This window comes from Phoca vitulina, unplaced genomic scaffold, assembly GCF_004348235.1.
Source record: "Phoca vitulina isolate PV1807 unplaced genomic scaffold, GSC_HSeal_1.0 scaffold2, whole genome shotgun sequence".
Classification (NCBI taxonomy): Eukaryota; Metazoa; Chordata; class Mammalia; order Carnivora; family Phocidae; genus Phoca; species Phoca vitulina.
Window position 1 is genome coordinate 77,180,091 of NW_022589705.1, and position 18,686 is coordinate 77,198,776.

The 18,686-nt window shown below is 41.7% G+C and overlaps 1 protein-coding gene across 2 annotated transcripts in view; it reads left to right on the top strand.

The window, feature by feature from the left end:
• The first annotated feature begins 3,972 nt into the window (after positions 1-3,972).
• Positions 3,973-18,686, top strand: part of PTP4A2 (protein tyrosine phosphatase 4A2) — a 28,645-nt gene continuing 13,931 nt past the window's right edge. Inside the window, exon 1 of one of the 2 annotated variants that reach the window (XM_032389140.1) lies at positions 3,973-4,322. The gene's annotated coding sequence lies outside the window, so the exon portion shown is untranslated. Of the gene's footprint in view, positions 4,323-4,732; positions 4,978-18,686 lie in introns of those variants that run through there. The other variant, XM_032389149.1, reaches the window with a different exon arrangement.

Genomic DNA, 18,686 nt, shown 5'->3' on the forward strand with positions numbered 1-18,686 from the left:
ATTGGTTTCATGCATTTCCCACCACATCCTGCAGCTTCCTTTAGCTCAGGACATTGGAAAGCAGCACTTGTCAGGGGGTAGGGAAGTAACGCACGGTCCACCTGCACCCTGCTGGGCACTGCAGTTATATTGTCATTAATCATTTGATTTTTTTTCACAACAACCCCCTGAGATAGATGTGATCACCATGACCATATTACACATGAAGAAACTTTAGAGGGGCGCCTGGGTGGCTCAGTCGTTAGGCGTCTGCCTTCGGCTCAGGTCGTGATCCCGGGGTCCTGGGATCGAGTCCCACATCGGGCTCCCTGCTCGGCGGGAAGCCTGCTTCTCCCTATCCCATTCCTCCTGCTTGTGTTCCCTCTCTGGCTGGCTTTCTCTCTGTCAAATAAATAAAATCTTTAAAAAAAAAAAAGAAAAGAAAAGAAACTTTAGAGGTCAGGAATTTAAGGGGCAGAGCTAGGATTCCTGTACAGTCATAGTACAAAACAAGGGTTAATGTTTACATAGTGCTCCACAGTTTATAAAGCACTTTCAAGATCTTCATTATCTTCATTTCAGGGCTATCCCATTTCACAGACGAAGACAGGTTCATTCATGAAGTTAAGGTCACAATGCTAGTAGTAAGTAGCCGAGCCTGCAACTTTGAGATAAACTCTGTAGGGGCACCTGGGTGGCTCAGTAGGTTAAGCGGCTGCCTCCGGCTCAGGTCATGATCCCGGGGTCCTGGGATCGAGCCCCATGTTGGGCTCCTTGCTCAGCAGGGAGCCTGCTTCTCCCCTGCCTGCCTTTCCAACCCTGCTTGTGCTTGCTCTCTGGCTCTCTCTGTCTCAAATAAATAAATAAAATCTTAAAAAAAAAAAAAAGAAAAAAATTCTGTAGAACCAGTAGTAGCAAAGCTTATTCCATGGAAGCATTCCACAGTGTCAAGTACCATTCTAATAATTGTAATAATAGCTACCATTTATTGAACACTTACTATGTGTCCAGTGTGCTTCGACCTGAGTTATATATACTACTTCCTGTGATGCTCAGAACAACCTTTGGAGGCATCCTGTTACCTTTGCCATTTTACCGATGGGGAAATTGAGACTAGAGGCTGTAACTTCCCAAGGCTAACCAGGAACTTAATGGCAAATGTAAGGTTGCCAGATGAAACAGTCTAGAGTCCCAGGGTGGGAGCCAGGCACCTGGTTTGTGTCCCCACCTCTGTCTAAAACCACGTCTTCAGGGGTCTCCGTTTCTTTGCCACACCACCATTAATTACTTCTTCTTCTAACTCCTGGCCGGCCCACACAGCTCCCGCTCTCTGGAAGCTAACGCTCTATAAAATCTATAAAATCGGCCCAGAATACCGCCAGCTTTGCCTCACAGGGGCACTGGGAAGATTAATAAGCTAATGGCAATTGGAAGGTTTCAGCAAAGGCACTGGATAGACTCGGGGCACTCATTAGGTGTGAAACTCACTGCCAAGGGCTGGTTCGCACCGTGCCTGCAGCCCAGTTCCTGATCTGTTTTGAGGTGTGCAGCCTTCCCTGGGAAACCACTTGGGTGAGGTCATTCATGTCAGGGGTTAGAGCATTTCCCCGCTGACCTGGAGGTATGGTGGTGTGATGGTCTCAGGTCTTTTGCTCTCAGTGGGGGGGTGTTCCCAACATCTCAGAAAGGGTTCCAGCCTACTCTGAGAGACACCAGTTATTGATTGCAGTCAGAGATTAACATTACGATTTTTTTTAATTTTATTTATTTATTTGAGAGAGAGAATGAGACAGAGAGAGAGCACGAGACGGGGGAGGATCAGAGGGAGAAGCAGACTCCCTGCTGAGCAGGGAGTCCGATGTGGGACTCGATCCCAGGACTCCAGGATCATGACCTGAGCCGAAGGCAGTCGCTTAACCAACTGAGCCACCCAGGTGCCCTAACATTACAATTATTTGGGCTTCAGAGGCAGACAGCTGTGCTGAATCCTGGGCCTGCCACTTGATCTCTCTGAATTTCCCATCCCCTTTAAAATGAAGGTAATAATACCTTCCTGATTTGGAAGGTTATTTTGAAGAGTAAACTTGATAATACATTTAAAAACAGCACGCCCCAGGCTTAGAATAGAGTAGATGCTTAATAATTGGTAGCCACTATCACGGCCATTATTGTTTTCCTTATGTTGTTATTGTATTATTTACTGACATTTTAGGGCCCGGCTGAGAGCTAGATGAGGGAAGACTCATTCATTTGTTCAACCATGTACCAGATTGCCCCAAGTAGGTCAGTCTAAGGAGGGGAGAATCATGAAAATAGGCATTTACAATACACTGTAATGAGTGCTATGATAGGGGATTGCGGAAGGTGTTTTGAGACTTTAGTGGAAGAATCAGTGACCGGGAGACTCAACAAAAGTTTTGTGGAGGAGGTAGTTCTCTGTTTCAAGTCTGTGCTTCCAGGAAGTGGAAAATGCTGCCTGCTGGAGGCAGGCAGAATGCAAGCAGCAGCTGAGCCTCTGCTCCTCATCCAAGGGCCTTGATTCTGATCTGCAGCCCCTCCTTTCAGGGCCTCTTAACTCCCACGCAGTCCTGCCAGCCAGCCTTGCCCTGGAATACCCTCTCCTGGGCCACCTGCTGGTGGTGAACATCTTGGGTTCTGTTCTGTGGCTTGATGTGGCTGAGTCATAAGACCTTTCTTTTTACTGCTAAGCTCTAATAGAAGCCTTCTGGTCAGGAGCAATGCCCCAGGTCTACCTTATGGGGACAGCCTAATGATGCCTACTGACCATTGCTTCTCCCCACAGGGCCAGATGGACATGTGTGTGGTCATGGCGGAGGGGAAGCAGCCCAAGGGGCAGGAGTCCCTTCTAGATAGGTGCGGGTTCTGGGCAGGTAAGACTTCCTAGGGTGGATAGGGAAGACAGAGCCCCCTACCCCCAACTCTCATGGGTGAGCCTCCCCTCCTCCTCCCAAGCCAGTCTCCAGCCTCTTTCTGGCTGCCGTCAGACCCGCCAGTGGCCCAGACCAGTGTCCCAACTCACCGGTGACCACATTTTCCAAACCAAAACTCAGAACTCGTGGTCTGACAAAGAATTAAAGAATTTCTGGTCACCTTCCAAATGCAAGAGAGAATACTGGAATCTCTAGGATAATCTCTGTCGTTAAGGGGGACATTTGGTTGGAAACCTTTAAATTCAGGATTTTCTCTTTATCAGGCATTTCTCATACATTATGTCATTGATACGTGAAAAGAGCCCCATGAGGTAGCTGAAAACTATTTCCATTTAATAGTTTAGAATACTCAGAAAGAGGAAATAACTTGCCCAAGAAGCTAGGTCCCCAAAGTTTGAATTGTGTGTGTGTGTGTGTGTGTGTCGCGCGGGGATGGGACCGGGAGAGGCGCAGAAACATCCTTCGCAATTGCAGAACTGCAGACGCACGCACGCTATTTATTTGGGGCCTCGAGGAAGGGCAGCCAAGAACTGAGCTGCCCTGGTTGTCACTTCTGAGTTGGAAATCCCCGAGCAAAGGGCTCGGTCGCCGCCCCGTCCCATCAGGATCTGGCCCCAGGCCTCACGGCTCGGGATGCCGGAAAAAGCCCTTCGACCTTGCAGGTCACACCGCGGCCGCTGGCCCTCGCCTCTGCCCAGGTGCGGATGGGATGGGGGGGCCGCGGCGTGGGCGAACGACTCCCCTGGCCACGTTCCGCCCCCTTCCCCGGTCACATGGACGCGCCTTCCGCAGCCGGGAGTGCGGAAAGGAACGAACCACGAGGAGGAGAAGGGGGAGGCGCCGAGGGCAGTGGGTCAGCGCCCCGCGGGGCAGGTGGGCGGGCCCAACCGCCCCGCGAGCCGGCACGCCAGCCAGTCAGCGGGCGCGGGGGGCGGGCCAGTGGGCGCGCGCGCCGCGCCCCGCAGCGCCCCCTGAGGGGCGGCGGCGGGAGCTGGTTGCGGCGGCGGGAGCTGGTTCCGGCTGCGCGCGCAGCGGTGGTGGCGGCGGCGCGATCGGCCGGGCTGTAACCGTCGTCCGTCCGGTAGCGGCTGGAGCGGCAGCGGCGGCCGGGCACGGCGCGAGGCGACGCCACAGGGCAGCGGCGGCAGCGGGGCCAGCGGCGGCAGCAGGAGACGCAGCGGCGGCCGCAGCAGCAGCAAGACGGACTCGTGGACACGCGCCGCCGCCGCCGCCGGGCCGGGCCGGGTGTCGCGCGCCGAGGCTGGGGGGGAGTCGTCGCCGCCGCCGCCACCGCTACCGCCGCCGCCGCCGCCGCCGAGGTGACTGAGGAGAGAGGCGCCTCCTCGCTCCCGCCGCCGCCAGACTTCAATGCCCAGTCCCCAGCTCGCCAGCGTGAGTGCGCTCCTCCCGGGCGGCCCCCGCGCCGGCTCCCGGGGCCTCGGGGAAGGGGAGGGCGGGAGGCGCCGCAGCCATTAGTGCAGGCCCGAGACACGTCCCCGGAAGGAGGGCCGGGCCGGGCCGGGGGCGGGGGGAGCGCGGCCGGGAAGCGTGGAGAACGAGGGTGGGTGAGGAAGGGGGGGCCGTGCGTGTGGAAGAATGTGGATTGTGTGTGGGGGGAATGTGCGTGCCTGAGGGGGACAGTGTGAGTTGGGGAGAGGGCTGGGTGTGCATGTGGGGTGAGGGAAGACGGAGTTTGGGGGGGGGAGTGTGGATGAGATAGTTGGGGGCCGTGTCCGGGGGCAGTGTGTGTGTGTGTGAGTGCTGGCAGAGTGGAGAGGACAGTGGGGGTGTGGGGAGGAGGGCGCGTGGGCGAGAGGGTAAATGGGGGAGAGTGAGGAGGTGGGAAGGGGAGAGCGTTGAGTGTATGGGGTAGAGTGGGGGAGTGTGTGGGGGGAATATGAGTGCAGTGTGAGAGAGGGAGGCTGGGGAGAGGGTGAATGGCAGATGAGGGAGCGTGGAAAGGGTGTGCCTGCGATTGTCCAGTGTGTGAGCGGGCATCCTGGAGGCTCCGCGTTGATCGTGATCGCTGTGTACGGTGGTGTCCTCGGTGAGGGAGTTCTTTCCAAGAGCGTCTTGTCCCTGGGTTCTTGGGTTCCAGTATGAGGAAACGGTATAGGAGTCTATGCCAGTGGCACTAGAGTCTTCTGGCTCTGGGATTTTTAAAAGAAAGGTCATGCTTTTTCGGGGGCGGGGGGAGGGTAAATGTTTTCCCCCATGTTTTATGACTGTAAATTTCTAAATTTGTCAAGGACGTGGTCGCCATCCCATCCTCGTCCGGCGCTCTGAGAGCTAACTAAAACAGTCTTGTCTATTGCCCAGGATCCTAGGCTCTTGCCTGTAGAGTGTTCAGAAGCATAGACTCTTTTGTAAAGTACTGCTAGTTTTTCAGGTGAAAGGTATTCTATCGTTAGGTAAATGGAAAAAAAATTTATTAGGTATTAGCTCTTTTCTACCCTTCTGGAGAAGAACTCTAAACAAAAATAATGTAACGTTGATGATGAAGAAGAACCAGAGGCTAGTTTATTATTCCCTGGAGTTTGTCAAGAAACAAAAAAAGTGTCTAGCAGTTCTAGCAGCACTGTAGGCAAGCTTGTCTCTTTGGAATCCCCAAACTGCTGGGTTAGAATATGGTAGTTATTTGCTGCCATGCTCTGTATTACAGAGTAGTTTCAGACAGGAAGTGAATGAAGTTATGCCTTATTCAGTGTGCAAAAGGAAATTAAGTATACAGAATGACACATTTTTAAGGCTTCAGAATTACTTACCAGCATGCCATTGTGTTGGTGAAGATGGTGAAGATTGTTTGCCTGTATTCTAATCTTGACATTTAAAAAGTTGTTTCATATTGGATAGTGAATGTATATTATTATGGACTTTTGCCAGATTCTTGTGTTGTGGAATTAGGGGTTCTTGATAAAGAGTTCCTTGATAATGGATTTTACACTTTAATGATGAGAAGTTTCTTAGAAGTTGGGAGTCTTTCAAAGGGATAAACAAAGATGGCTGATAGTAGGCATAATAGAATTATAGGCCAAAACATTGATATGTAATTAGAAGTCAGAAATTATGTTTTTCCTAGAGTGTCCTTTTCCTCAATCATTAGCATGCTTTGTGCTTTCAGAAATACTGAATAGTATTGTTAACTAATATTTAGTGGGATACTGAATTAATTAGTATTAAGGGCCTACTATGCACCAGGTATTTTTATACACTCCCTTTATATATAATTCTCACACTCTAAAGGTGGTAGGGGTCCTCATTTGCATCTATTTGGCACATATTGAGTGGTTTCTATTTGCTAGGCACTTGGGATACAGTGATGAGCCCTCAGTGATTTACAGTGATGAGATGAAGAGATATAGAGACTCAAAAGGGGTTGAGTAACTTCTCCTAGGTCACAAGATAATAAGAATTGGAGATGGATTAAAAACCCAGGTCTGTCTGACTCCAAAGTCCTTGATTTTTCCACTATACCATTACCACCCTCGCAATAGGTTGTCTCACTTTGAGGTTTCTCAACCACACAGTGACCTAGCAGCTCGTACAGATGAGAAATGTTGAATTTAATGCAGAAGACTAGATGGCTGGAGGCAAGGGGATCATTTAGGAGATGCTGACTTGAGGCTCTTTGGGGCCTAAGCTAGGCTTTTATGTGGGTGGGGATTCTGCCTTGAAACTCTTGGGGCCCCAGGGTGTGTGCTTTGAGACATAATTTTTATGAGGCACCTGGGATATGTCTGGGAGAGGAAAGTCTGATTAAAGAAACCCAGCAGCCTTTTATGTTTTTTATTTTGGGGGAAAGAGGAAGAGTATATTTATTGGGGTAAGAGTCAACTAGAAGTTGTCACTCCTATGTGAAAGTCTTTCTGTTCAGCTGTATGAGATACTTGGGAGATTGTGAAGATCAAGTGAGAAAATAGATGTGGAAGCACTTTGTTAATTATAAATTGAACTACAGATTCAAAGTATTATTACTACTAAGACCTTTCTTCTTAGTAAGGCAACAGTTTGTTATATTTAGTAACTGGAAAAAGCTAGCGTTTAGGACACCTATACAAATGAAAAATTGTTTAGAACTGCTGAACTGGGTCTATTCTGACTCAGAACAGCAAAAGTCAAGCCACTCCCTCCATGAGTCAGTCAAGTAATATTTAATTTGAACTAACCAAATTTATAAGCAGAAACCATTTACAACATCATTGAACTGTGGTGGCACTAGGGAAGAGTAAATGTTTGAATGCTTTTGATACAACTTTCTTAAAAAGTTTGAAAGCCCCATATTTATATTTCCTTGAAAAGACATTTGTGTGAAGCAAGGTAAAATACTTACTTTTCTTAAGATTTAACTCTTCATTCTATTTAACATTTTGTCTTTTAAAGGTGGCATTTCTGTATGTAGTAGTTATAGAATTTTGACACATAAAGTTTAAATTTAGTAGAGGTTTACTTAACAGGGTTTGTACTGTTCCTTTTTGTTGGAATGTGGAATTGGTAACCAGTGAAGCCTCTAGAAAAAGCATTTACAAATAAGATGCAGAAGAGCAGTACATAAATTTATAGCTGTTGCTCTTGGAAGAGCAAAACTTAAGTTAGAGTGAAACCCAAGTTAGCTCAGTTTGTTCAAGTGCTATGTAATCAGCTATACTACTTATAAAAGTTGGGGATCTTTAAAAATTTTGAGCAACTGGAAATCAAGATCCAAAATTTCACCATGGTAGACTTAGTTATGTTTATTGAGTAGGGCAGTGGTAGATATCTTGAGGTCTTAGGACACCTTATGAACTCCAGCATTATGCTTTAGGTTTCAACATTCTGTTCCTTGAGTCTTATAATGCTGAATCATAAAGCATCTTATTTAAAATTCATAATAATCCTTTGAGTAAGTGGCACTTTCAGTTGTACAGATAAGGAGATTGATTTATAGAATCAATTGTTGAATTCCAGGTTTTGAAATTGAAGTTAAAGATATCAGTAAATAGATGGCAGTAGATAAAAAAAGCTTCTCTTTGGGGCTTAAGGTACTTAAATCTCTTGCTAAACTTTATTTTTGAGTTAACTCTGCTCATTATATAGGAGTTTAGTGGACATTAAAGAAGTTGGCCTTTTTGTCTGAAATTTAGTTTTTAATTTTTTAGGGTTTTTGTTTTTGTTTTTTTTTTAATAAGGATACTTCAGTTACTTGCATACTTTTTTTTGGTCTTTTGGGGACGTTGCTTTGAGATTTTTCTTAAGGCACTAGTTGGGTTATATAGAAACTGATGATGATTCTCTAAATTTATAAAGTGAGAGTCTGAAGTTGCAGTTCACATAATTTTATACCTTGGGTTTGTTAGTGAAGAGTGGATACCAGCAATTATAATTTTCTTGGGAAATGGTGATTTGAGTCTGTTAATCTGGGATGTTAGAAGAGCCTTTTATCGATTTTCATCTTTAGGGGTAGTATATGTATAGAGGTGTCTGGTAGCTTTCTCTAGTTTTGTTTTATTGACTGAACCACATTTTCTAGTTCCTTTGACTGGCCACTGTCTTGGGACTTGCAGCCCTATAGGATTGCTGGGTGTAGAGCTCAAGTAGATATGTTCTTTTGTTTTGTGTTTTTTGCTCCTTGGAGTTGTAGAGGTCTAGGCTAAATCAGAAACTGTCACTACTCTAGCACCTCTCAGAAAGAAGCTGCACAGCCCTGCAGGCTCTGTCCATTTTCACAGTTACCCTGTGGAGTTACCAGGACCCAGGTGAGAAAATTACCCTTCTGCACGTGTTAATGTGGTTTCCCCCGAACTATCTCTTCAATCAACATAGACTGACAGGGCACAGAATCTTTCCTGGAAAAATGACTATGAGGAGTTGACAGATTATACCAACAGTTTTTATATGATTTGAATACAAATGTTTTTTGTTTGCCTGCACTGATTTCTTACCCATAGGCTCTGTAACACGGCATCAACTCCATTGTCAGTGGCCTAGAAACGAAATCTCATCATTTGAGTATATATTTACATTGCACAACATTGCCTTTTTAAACTCTAGAGAATTTTAAGCTCTTCTCTGACCCTTTTTTTGCTAGTTGAGCCTGTTTTGAAAAAATATTTTGACGATTAGAATGGTCTTTACCTTTAGGGATATTTAATTCCTTTCATAGTATTTTTGGGTTGAAATTTCATTCTTCTCAGAAAATGTTAATTCTTTTGGCATAAAATGAACACATGATATATTTGCTTTAGCAGATCAGATAAATTGCTTTGTGTTTTTATTTCTGCAGTGGTCAAAAATGTTGGCTCTTAACTAATGTATCATTTGACAGGAATTCAAATTCAGTCTGCTTTCTTGTAGTCTTTTAGTTTTAGTTGAGATTTGAGCATAACTTTTTTTTAGTCTTTTACAGGAGACATTCACTAGGTTGTAACACCACAGTATCTGTAAATTGGATTTATATACATACATTGATGTTTATTGTTTTTAGTAGCAAAACAAATTGATGTGTTTTCTACTTTCTGTTATTGGTGAAAAGCCTATCATGAGGGAACAGAGTGACTGGTTAGTGCAGAAGGATATGAGTCATCGGCAGGATTTGTCAGCAAATTGAGAAGGATATGATGGAGAAACAATAGATTCTAGTGACATTATTCTTCATTCCACACGTGTGGTTACAAACAAGTTTCCTTTTGGTGATTGGTTTAAATTATTCAAATAACTTAGATCGTTCTAGATGAGGAACACTTCAAATTTAAGTCATAGACTATACCCTGAATTGTTTTTCTAGTGAAATGAGATCTTCATTTGGAGGTTATCAGCAGGTAGAATTTAGTTAAACTCATATTTGTTTACTAGGAAAAATAATTCACCTATGAGGTAGGAGTTAGTAAGTTGAGAGTCTATTTTTGTGAAGCTTGTTGTTAATTATGGAGCTGATCAGAAGATGCCCACCAATGTGGCATATTTGTTTTCTCTCATTGAGCAGAGAGTTGCTCCCTGACTACTACTCATACTTTTAAATTCCTGAGAGCTTTTATTGCATTTGAATTGGTTTGAAATTCTCAGCATGGTCAAGGCCTCCTAAGAGTTATCTAACCAAAGACTCCTTTCCTTTATCAGGCTACCACGGCCCTTCACTGTTTCTACAGTCATGTTATAAAAGTTTTACCTTTCCTCGGAAGTCCTAATTAACCCTACTCCATTTCTGCTCATACTTTGTGTCTTCAAAGTATATAGCATTAGTATGAAATTTTAATGTCCTTCATCAAACATTTTTCACTCACATGGATTCTCCTAGTATCTTGATCCTGGATAGTGTTTGTATGGTATGCGCAAAGAGCTCCACAATGCTTGTTGTAAGCTTGGATATGCTGCATTTTAGTATCATTCAGAGGTGACATATTGTCCTCCATCTCAGTATTTGGAGGAAGAGGACAAGAAAGATTAAATTTTGTATTCTTTAAGTGGGAAGAGAAGGAAGGCGAATCCATGTTGAACTAAGCTGGTGAGCAAAGAATAATTATCCCTTGACATGGCATTATAGAGGTATTTCACCGTTTTTACTTCACTTCCGTGTTTTAATGTGAAACAACTGCTTTCACTGTATGTTTTTTAAAGATTGTGAATGTTGTGTTTTACGAAAATAAACATCAAGCCATTATTGGACAATTAGTGGGTAGACAGTATATTTTAAAAGGCCACCAGCAGCTCCAAATAGAATGATTTGTGGTTCTTGACTTTATCTTGTATTATACTCAGTACATAGAGAGATGGCTGTGAAGTACAATGTGATTTATAAAAAGCAAGTTTAGGAGAGGAAGTGACGTGTAACTTAACAGGTTTTAGGGGAAACTTGGACCAAAATGCCCTAACAGCAGAAAAATTTCTGGGGCTCAAACAAAAGAATTTATGCTGACAAGATGTAATTTGGAATGTTTTTATTCTGTATCCTGTACATAGAGCGCTTCCTTCCCTTCTTGGTGGTGGTGGATATTTGAACAGGACTTTTAAATAATGCCCAATGCATTTGACAAAATGGGGAAATGAAAGAGTTAAGCTGACCCATAAACTGCTCAGCTCTAAAACATGTATTTTAAATAATGCTAACAATAGCCGGGAAGTTCTTACTTTGCATGCTGCTCCTGTGCTGTAGGTTATTTTGAAAGGTGATTCAAATAACCTTTTCCCAAGTATCTATTTTGCAACCTCAGGGAACTCACAGCTGTTACAGTCATTCTAACTGTCCTGATATAGCTTAGAAAGTATTTCAAAGTGGTGTTGACAGGATGAATCCAGGTGTCCTTTTGGATTTCCTTTCCTTTCCTTTCCTTTCCTCTTTCCTTTCCTTTCCTTTCCTCTTTTCTTTTCTTTGTTCTTTCTTTCTTTCTGGATTTTCACCACTGAATTTGCTTTTTTACTGTTGAAGTTCAGAATCTCAAATACATTTCTTTATTAATGAACTAATAAATTTAGTGGTTCTGGATTAATGTATATATAGTGATGCTGGAAACTAAATTAAAATGATTAAGACTTAAATTGTTCTCCAGGAAAATTACTTAGCCTTTTGAGGTTAAAGGAAGGATGTAAGAAAAGAAGAAAACAAATACTAGAATTTAATTATGTGGGAATGCTGCTGAATTTGAGAGTTTTCATTGTATAAAGGAGGTTACCACAGTTATTTAGGAAAAGAATGTACTTAAACTTTATAATAAAGAAGCTTGGGAATCTTAAAGTGCACATAAACTAAAATCTTTAAGCATAAAGCCCATAAAGAGGGATAGCCACGATATCTTTGCCCGGAAATGAAAAGTGTGAATAAATAGAATCAATTTAATAGAGCTAAGTGTTTAGCTTAATTTTTAAAAAAATTCACTGAACTCAATAAGATTAATGCCCAATATTAGAATTGTGCTGGTAGGATTTTTAATGGTATTACTGGTATTCGAATAATTTTTAGAAAAAGTGAAAATTGGCCATAGTCCTGTTACCTTCATTTAAATTTTATTTATGGAAGGAAAAATAATACTTTTGGACAAGAAATTCAACTGGAGAATTGCTAATCTTTAGAGGAACAGTAGAGAATTGAAAAGTAAATACTTTCAAGTGTGGCATGAAAATATTTAATGCAATTTTTGTCATATAGTTATTTGTAGAGGTAGGAATTACTAGAAAATGACAAGTACTTCTAATCACTAGGGTACACACAAATTTGAAAACCACTCCCTTTTCATTTGAGTGGGAACAGGGCCCACAGGACTTCAGTAAATAACGGTCACTGTTCTCAGAAGCAGGTGCGATTGTTGGTTAATTGCTTTCCTTTCCTTTCTGAGTGGCAGGCCATGTATCTCATGCTGGTTCTGAAATGTTACGATATTTTCCCACCATCAAGGTCATAATTTCTTTTTATATAAGTGATTATTGATTTCTGTACTGGAACTTGATTCTCAAGTTCCCTCCTTAAATGAGGAAGTGGAAAAGTGGGAATAACCAAGAGAGTAACTATGAAACTTTTTTTTAGCAGTGAAGAGCTATTTTTAGCTTGTTTACAGATATTTTGGATCCTAATTTGTGTAGAATTTAATGATACCTCTTTCCTTATCAGCTCCCTGGGACTGTATATGGTAGGGGAGGGGAACTAACATTAATTTGAATTGTCTAAATTCAAAGAGCCAGATGTATACAGTTTTAGTTTGATGAATGCAACTAGAGGGATGAACAAAGATAAGTAGCAGAGAGAGTAGAACTATTATTTCCACAAGGCTCTGATGAGTTGGGAGTAGGTTATGAAAGATGAGTACGATTTCAGTTTGAGACCAGTTAACTAGAAGATTAATTAGCAAAGTTCGCTTTAATAAGTCTTTAAGATACATTTTTCCTCAAATGGTCGGAATGCAGTAGATACAGTAGTATTTTACAGACGAATTTTCCTACTTTTTTTCCTTGATAGTTGTGAGGATTTTATTGGTCTGTTGTTTGAATAATCTCTGTATTAAGTTAGGCTTTGTACAGTTCTTACAGTTACTCAGGGCCTTGACTCTTTTCACAGGCCCCACATCCAGTCTGTGGACAAATCTACTTTAAAGTGTATCTTTTTCTTTTTTTTAAAGATTTTATTTATTGATCTGACAGAGAGAGACACAGCAAGAGAGGGGAACACAAGGAGGGGGAGTGGGAGAGGGAGAAGCAGGCTTCCTGCAGAGCGGGGAGCCCGATGTGGAGCTCGATCCCAGGACCCTGGGATCATGACCTGAGCCAAAGGCCGACACGTAACGACTGAGCCACCCAGGAGTGCCCCCCCCCCTTTTAAGATGTTATTTATTTGTCAGAGAGAGGGCTGTTCCTAGAACACTCCAAGCATGGCCCCACCTCATAACCTTTGCAACAGCTAATCCCTTTGCCTAGAATGCTCCTTCAAATATCTGTTTGGCTCACACCCTCAGGTCTTGGATAAAATGTCATTTTTTTCAGTGAGGCCTTTCCTGATAGCCTTATTTAAAATTAGAAGCCCTCTCTTTTCTGGCACTAGATTCCCCTGCTTTGCATTTTTCTCCATAACAGTGGCATATTTTATCTTTTTCTGCCTTTAACTAAAATACGAGATCCACTCTGACAAGAATTTTTGTTTGTTTACTGCTCTTGCTGCACTTTAAAGATGCATAGTACGTGTCTAATAAATACTTGAATTATTAATAAATTCCTAATTAGTCAAATTGTAAGGAACATGTCTTAACTCTTCATGAGAATGAATTCTTTACTCTTGGTAGATTATTCATACTTATTTTAAGAGAGGTGCAGGTGTCTTTGTTAAAGTGAGATGAATTTGTTTTAGGAAAAAATTGTTGCAAGGTTTTAGCCTTATATGCAGTATAATGCTTTCATGTTGCCTGTTTGTACAAACCAAGCTGACTCAAATTTGCATGACTTCCTGTAGAACTTCTGGTAAGAAAAGTAACAGTAAATGTATGCCAACTTGTTTTTCCAGACTTTTGCTTTTAGACTTTTTTCTTAGATCTAGACTTCTTTATTGTGTATTTATATTATAATGTATTGTTTTAATTTAGTGAATCCTGGCATAACCCATCAAATTAGAGAGTTTATTGTATCAATTACTTTAACTTGGAAATAGAGAATTTCTGAGTGGAAAACTTGATGTGAGTGGATTGATAGGATTTTTAAAAGGATGCCTAATAAGTTTGGGTTGCCCTCAAATTCTCTGTATATTTAAACTTAGAATTACAGTTGCCATAGAAGAACCTGAATTTTACTCAATAATTTAATATCTTTTTTTTTTAAAGATTTTATTTATTTATTTGACAGAGAGAGACACAGTGAGAGAGGGAACAGAAGCTGGAGGAGTGGGAGAGGGAGAAGCAGGCTTCCCATGGAACAGGGAGCCCGATGCGGGGCTCGATCCCAGGGTTCTGGGATCATGACCTGAGCCGAAGGCAGACGCTTAACGACTGAGCCACCCAGGCGCCCCAATAATTTAATACCTTTAACAAAGAAGAAAACTGTCTGGATTTGTGTAGGTATAGTCCTGCCCTGGGACCAAGAGTGACTTAGCTCTTTATAATCCTATGGTTATAGCACTTTCGAGAATGTGGTTAAATTGTAAATCATTGTAGGGTTTTTTATCACCCTAGAATTAAAAAAAAAAAAAAAGGTAATACATGTACATGGGAAAAGCAAAACATTTCAAAAGGGATGTATTATGATAAAGTAAATCATGTTTCTGGCCTCCAGCTCCAGTCCCCTTGACCCCGACAACCAGTTACCTCTTTGTAATTTTCCAGGTAGTTGATGGGTATGAAAGCTATACAACACTCACAAATATTTCTATATATACTGTTCATACTCTCATGTGCTCTTTGCAGTTATTAGTGTCTCTTAGCCATCTTTCCATATTTCATATAGATGTGGGGGTTTTTTGTTGTTTTTTTTTAAAAGATTTTATTTATTTATTTGGTGGAGAGAGAGACAGCGAGAGAGGGAACATAAGCAGGGGGGGTGGGAGAGGGAGAAGCAGGCTTCACACTGAGCAGGGAGCCCGACGCGGGGCTCGATCCCAGGACCCTGGGATCATGACCTGAGCTGAAGGCAGACGCCTAACGACCGAGCCACCCAGGCGCCCCTGTTTTATTCTTTTTAACCTCGGCATAATGTTCCACTTTAAGAATATATCATGATTAAATGATGGTTATTGTATTATTTCATGCATTTCGTTTTTGAGTCTCATCTAGGTTAGATGTTAGCACTAGAGTATTGACACAGGACATTTAAACTCTGACATACCTCTCTTCAAAGTTTTAAGTAGTCTCTGTTGTGTTACTGACTTAGTCTTAGTGGTAGTACACTATCTTAGCTTGGTTGGCTTCTTGCTCGCTTGTTCTTCCAGCCTCCTCCTCTTACATTCTTTTTCCTCTTTCCCATTCCTTCTTTTCCTTCTTAATTTAAAAGGATTTCTCTGTCACAGGCCATTCTTTCTAATCCTGCAGTGAAGTTATCTTCTTTGCTTAAAAATGCAAATGTTGCATAGGAAATGGGAATGTCCAAAATTTAACATTTTAAAAGTTAGGTTCTATAAAAGATAAAATTACTTAATGTCAGAGAGACGGGTTTAGAAGAAAGTTTTCCTGTAAGATGTATAGGTGCTGAGTTTATGCTAAAACACAGGGCTTTAACTTTTGAGTACCTTCCAGCTGTGGTAGGTTATGATATTTTTTTACAGGCTGTTTGCTTTGTGTTCTTATGTCTGTTACAGGAATTAACATTAGTTTATCTGAATTTATAGGTGCAAGAGCATTTAACTTTTTTTTAAAAAGATTTTATTTATTTATTTGAGAGAGAGACTGAGATAGAGCATGAGAGGGGGGAGGGTCAGAGGGAGAAGCAGACTCCCTGCTGAGCAGGGAGCCCGATGTGGGACTCAATCCCAGGACTCCAGGATCATGACCTGAGCCTAAGGCAGTCGCTTAACCAACTGAGCCACCCAGGCGCCCAAGAGCATTTAACTTTTGATGAGTAATTGAACTCTTGGGGATGGGAGAAGGAACAGAAGCTTGTTTTTATCATGTATCTGTTAACATTAATAGAACATACTGTTTCATTTGGCGGAAATTCCTTTGCTGGGGATCTCAGTATGGTGTTAAGAATTGAAAATCTAATAATGAATTATCCTTATCCTTGAAAGTGGTCCTTCCAAAATGAGGTTGGAGGAAAAAGATGGGATAAAACTTGTTCTGTTTGCTGAGCGGACAAACACTGGAGAGTAGGTAGAAAACTTAATGCTAGAGCTGTAACCTTTCAAACCTGGCCATCACTACAAAGCAGGTCTTTCAGTGCTTTTACTCAGCTGACACACATATTAGCTGTGATAACATCATTAAACCAAAGGGATTCAAACAGGTTAGAATTTCCTTATGTTTTGCTTTTCGCTGCATGCAAACCATTGTTCTTTGAGTGGTTACTTTAATAATTTTTTCTCCCCTTATTTAAGGTCACAGAGTTGCAGATCAACATCCAAGCAAGTATTTGAAGAAAAGTTACAGCTACATGAAAAAGATTATGACTTGAAAAATATGTGGATACCTCCATAGTCAAAGCTGAAGGAAAAAATGAATAGAGTTAGGAGACCTGGGTTCTTGTCTTTGATCTGCTATTAATTAGTGATGTGGTCTTAGTTAAGTCATTTAACCTCTCTTGCTCACAAATATCAATTTGTTTTTCCTTTTTCTTTTTCTTTTCTTTTCTTTTTAAAGATCAGAGTCCTTGGTCTCTAAGTTTCTCCTAGCTTTAAAATTCCTTGACTGCACAGGGAGTACTCTATGAAATGTGTAATCTAAGGTGGCTGTTTTGGGGTTATATTTAGGAAAGTGATGGTATATATTTTTATTTTTCTTAGTTTGAGTATTAGAAGTTTCATGATTTTACTGTAGTGTATAACTTCTCCTGAGGTTTTGAAGTTCTTAGAATGCCATTTTGAATTTCGAATTTCTTATGTATCTTTCATATTTTAGGAACGTTTGAGTTTTGTGCTTGTGTCCATGGTAATATTGGCACAAGTATGTAACTTTAAAAATACAGTGCCATAAGAATATCATAAAAAGACTTGTGGATAGAATAGGTTTGAAAGTTTGTAAGCCTTGGTTCTTTCTTAATTGTATTTTAGTTTCCTCCTGAAATGGTTCTATGGTACTTATCTTTCATGTCTTTTTCTATCTGGTCACAATCATCTTTTCAGAGACTACTAAATAAGCATTTATTGGTGCATTAGAGAAGAGGCAAGTGAAAGAACTTAGACCTTGTCCCTATTTCCAGAGCTATCTATTTATTTATGAAGATTTATTTATTTATGTAATCTCTGCACCCAACATGGGGCTTGAACTCATGACCACAAGATCAAGAGTCGCTTGCTCTACTGACTGAGCCAGCTAGGTGCCCCCAGAGCAATTTATGATTATGTTGATACTGTGACTGAGCTAACTATAAAGATTACTGTGTTTCAGTACAGCAAGCCCAAAATACTATTAAAAATTCTGCCACTTTTCTTTCTCATCTTGTTTTTGGTATGGGTAGGAGAATGTTGTGTGAATCAGTGACCTTTAGATGCTTTTGTACTCTTGAGATAGTGATGTGATGTGAGAAATAGTAAAAAGGTAAACTGGACTAGGGGCACCTGGGTGGCTCAGTTGGTTGAGTGTCTGACTCTTGATTTCGGCTCAGGTTGGTGATCTCGGGGTCATGAGATTGAGCCCTGCATCAGGCTGTGTGCTGGGCGTAAAGCCTTCTTGAGATTGTCTGTCTCTCTCAAAAAATAAAAAAAAGGGTAAACTGGACTAGAAATGAGATGATGGGATTTATGCATTAGTTGAGGCAGCAGGCATTACAGTACATTGGAAAGAACATTGGACTAACAGAAGACATTCACCTTAGACAAGTCACTTCACTTTCTGATCCTCTTTCCTCATTCCTTGTAGGTAGTAACAACTACTTAGAGTTGTAAGGGAAATAAATTAATTTTTTGAAAAGTACTTTATGGACTAGTGTTATAATTGGGGGCCAATGCATATACTTTGGATAGAAGGAATTACATCCTCAAAGTGGAATTTTGGTAAATACCCTTCATCTACTTACAGATGTATCTTATTTTATTTTATTTTCTTAAGATTTTATTTACTTGACAGAGAGAGAGAGAGAACACAAGCAGGGGAAACAGCAGTGGGAGAGGGAGAAGCAGGCTCTGACGCGGGGCTCGATCCCAGGACCCTGGGATCATGACCTGAGCCGAAGGCAGACGCTTAACCGACTGAGCCATCCAGGCGCCCCTACAGATGTATCTTATCTTAAGCAAAGTGTATATGTGAAGGACTTAACCATCACAGCAGAAGAGTAAGATCATTGTGAACTTTATGAAGAGTCTGTGGAGGGAAGGTTTCTTTAAGGATCTTTTAATAAATCTTTTAAATGAATTTAAAAATAAGGTCACTTAAAAATGACTTGAATGGGGCATCTGGGTGGCTCAGATGGTTAAGCGCCTGCCTTTGGCTCAGGTCATGATCCCAGGGTCCTGGGATCGAGCTCTACATCAGGCTCCTGGCTCAGCGAGGAACCTGCTTCTCCCTCTCCCTCTGCCTCTCTCCCTGCTCATGCTTTCTCTCTCTCTCTGTGTCTCAAATGAATAAATAAAATCTTAAAAAAAAAAATGACTTGAGTTACAAATAACCTAACAGAAATTTTGTTGAACCCCCTTTTGAAAAAGGAAAGACATACTTTTGAATTTTCTGA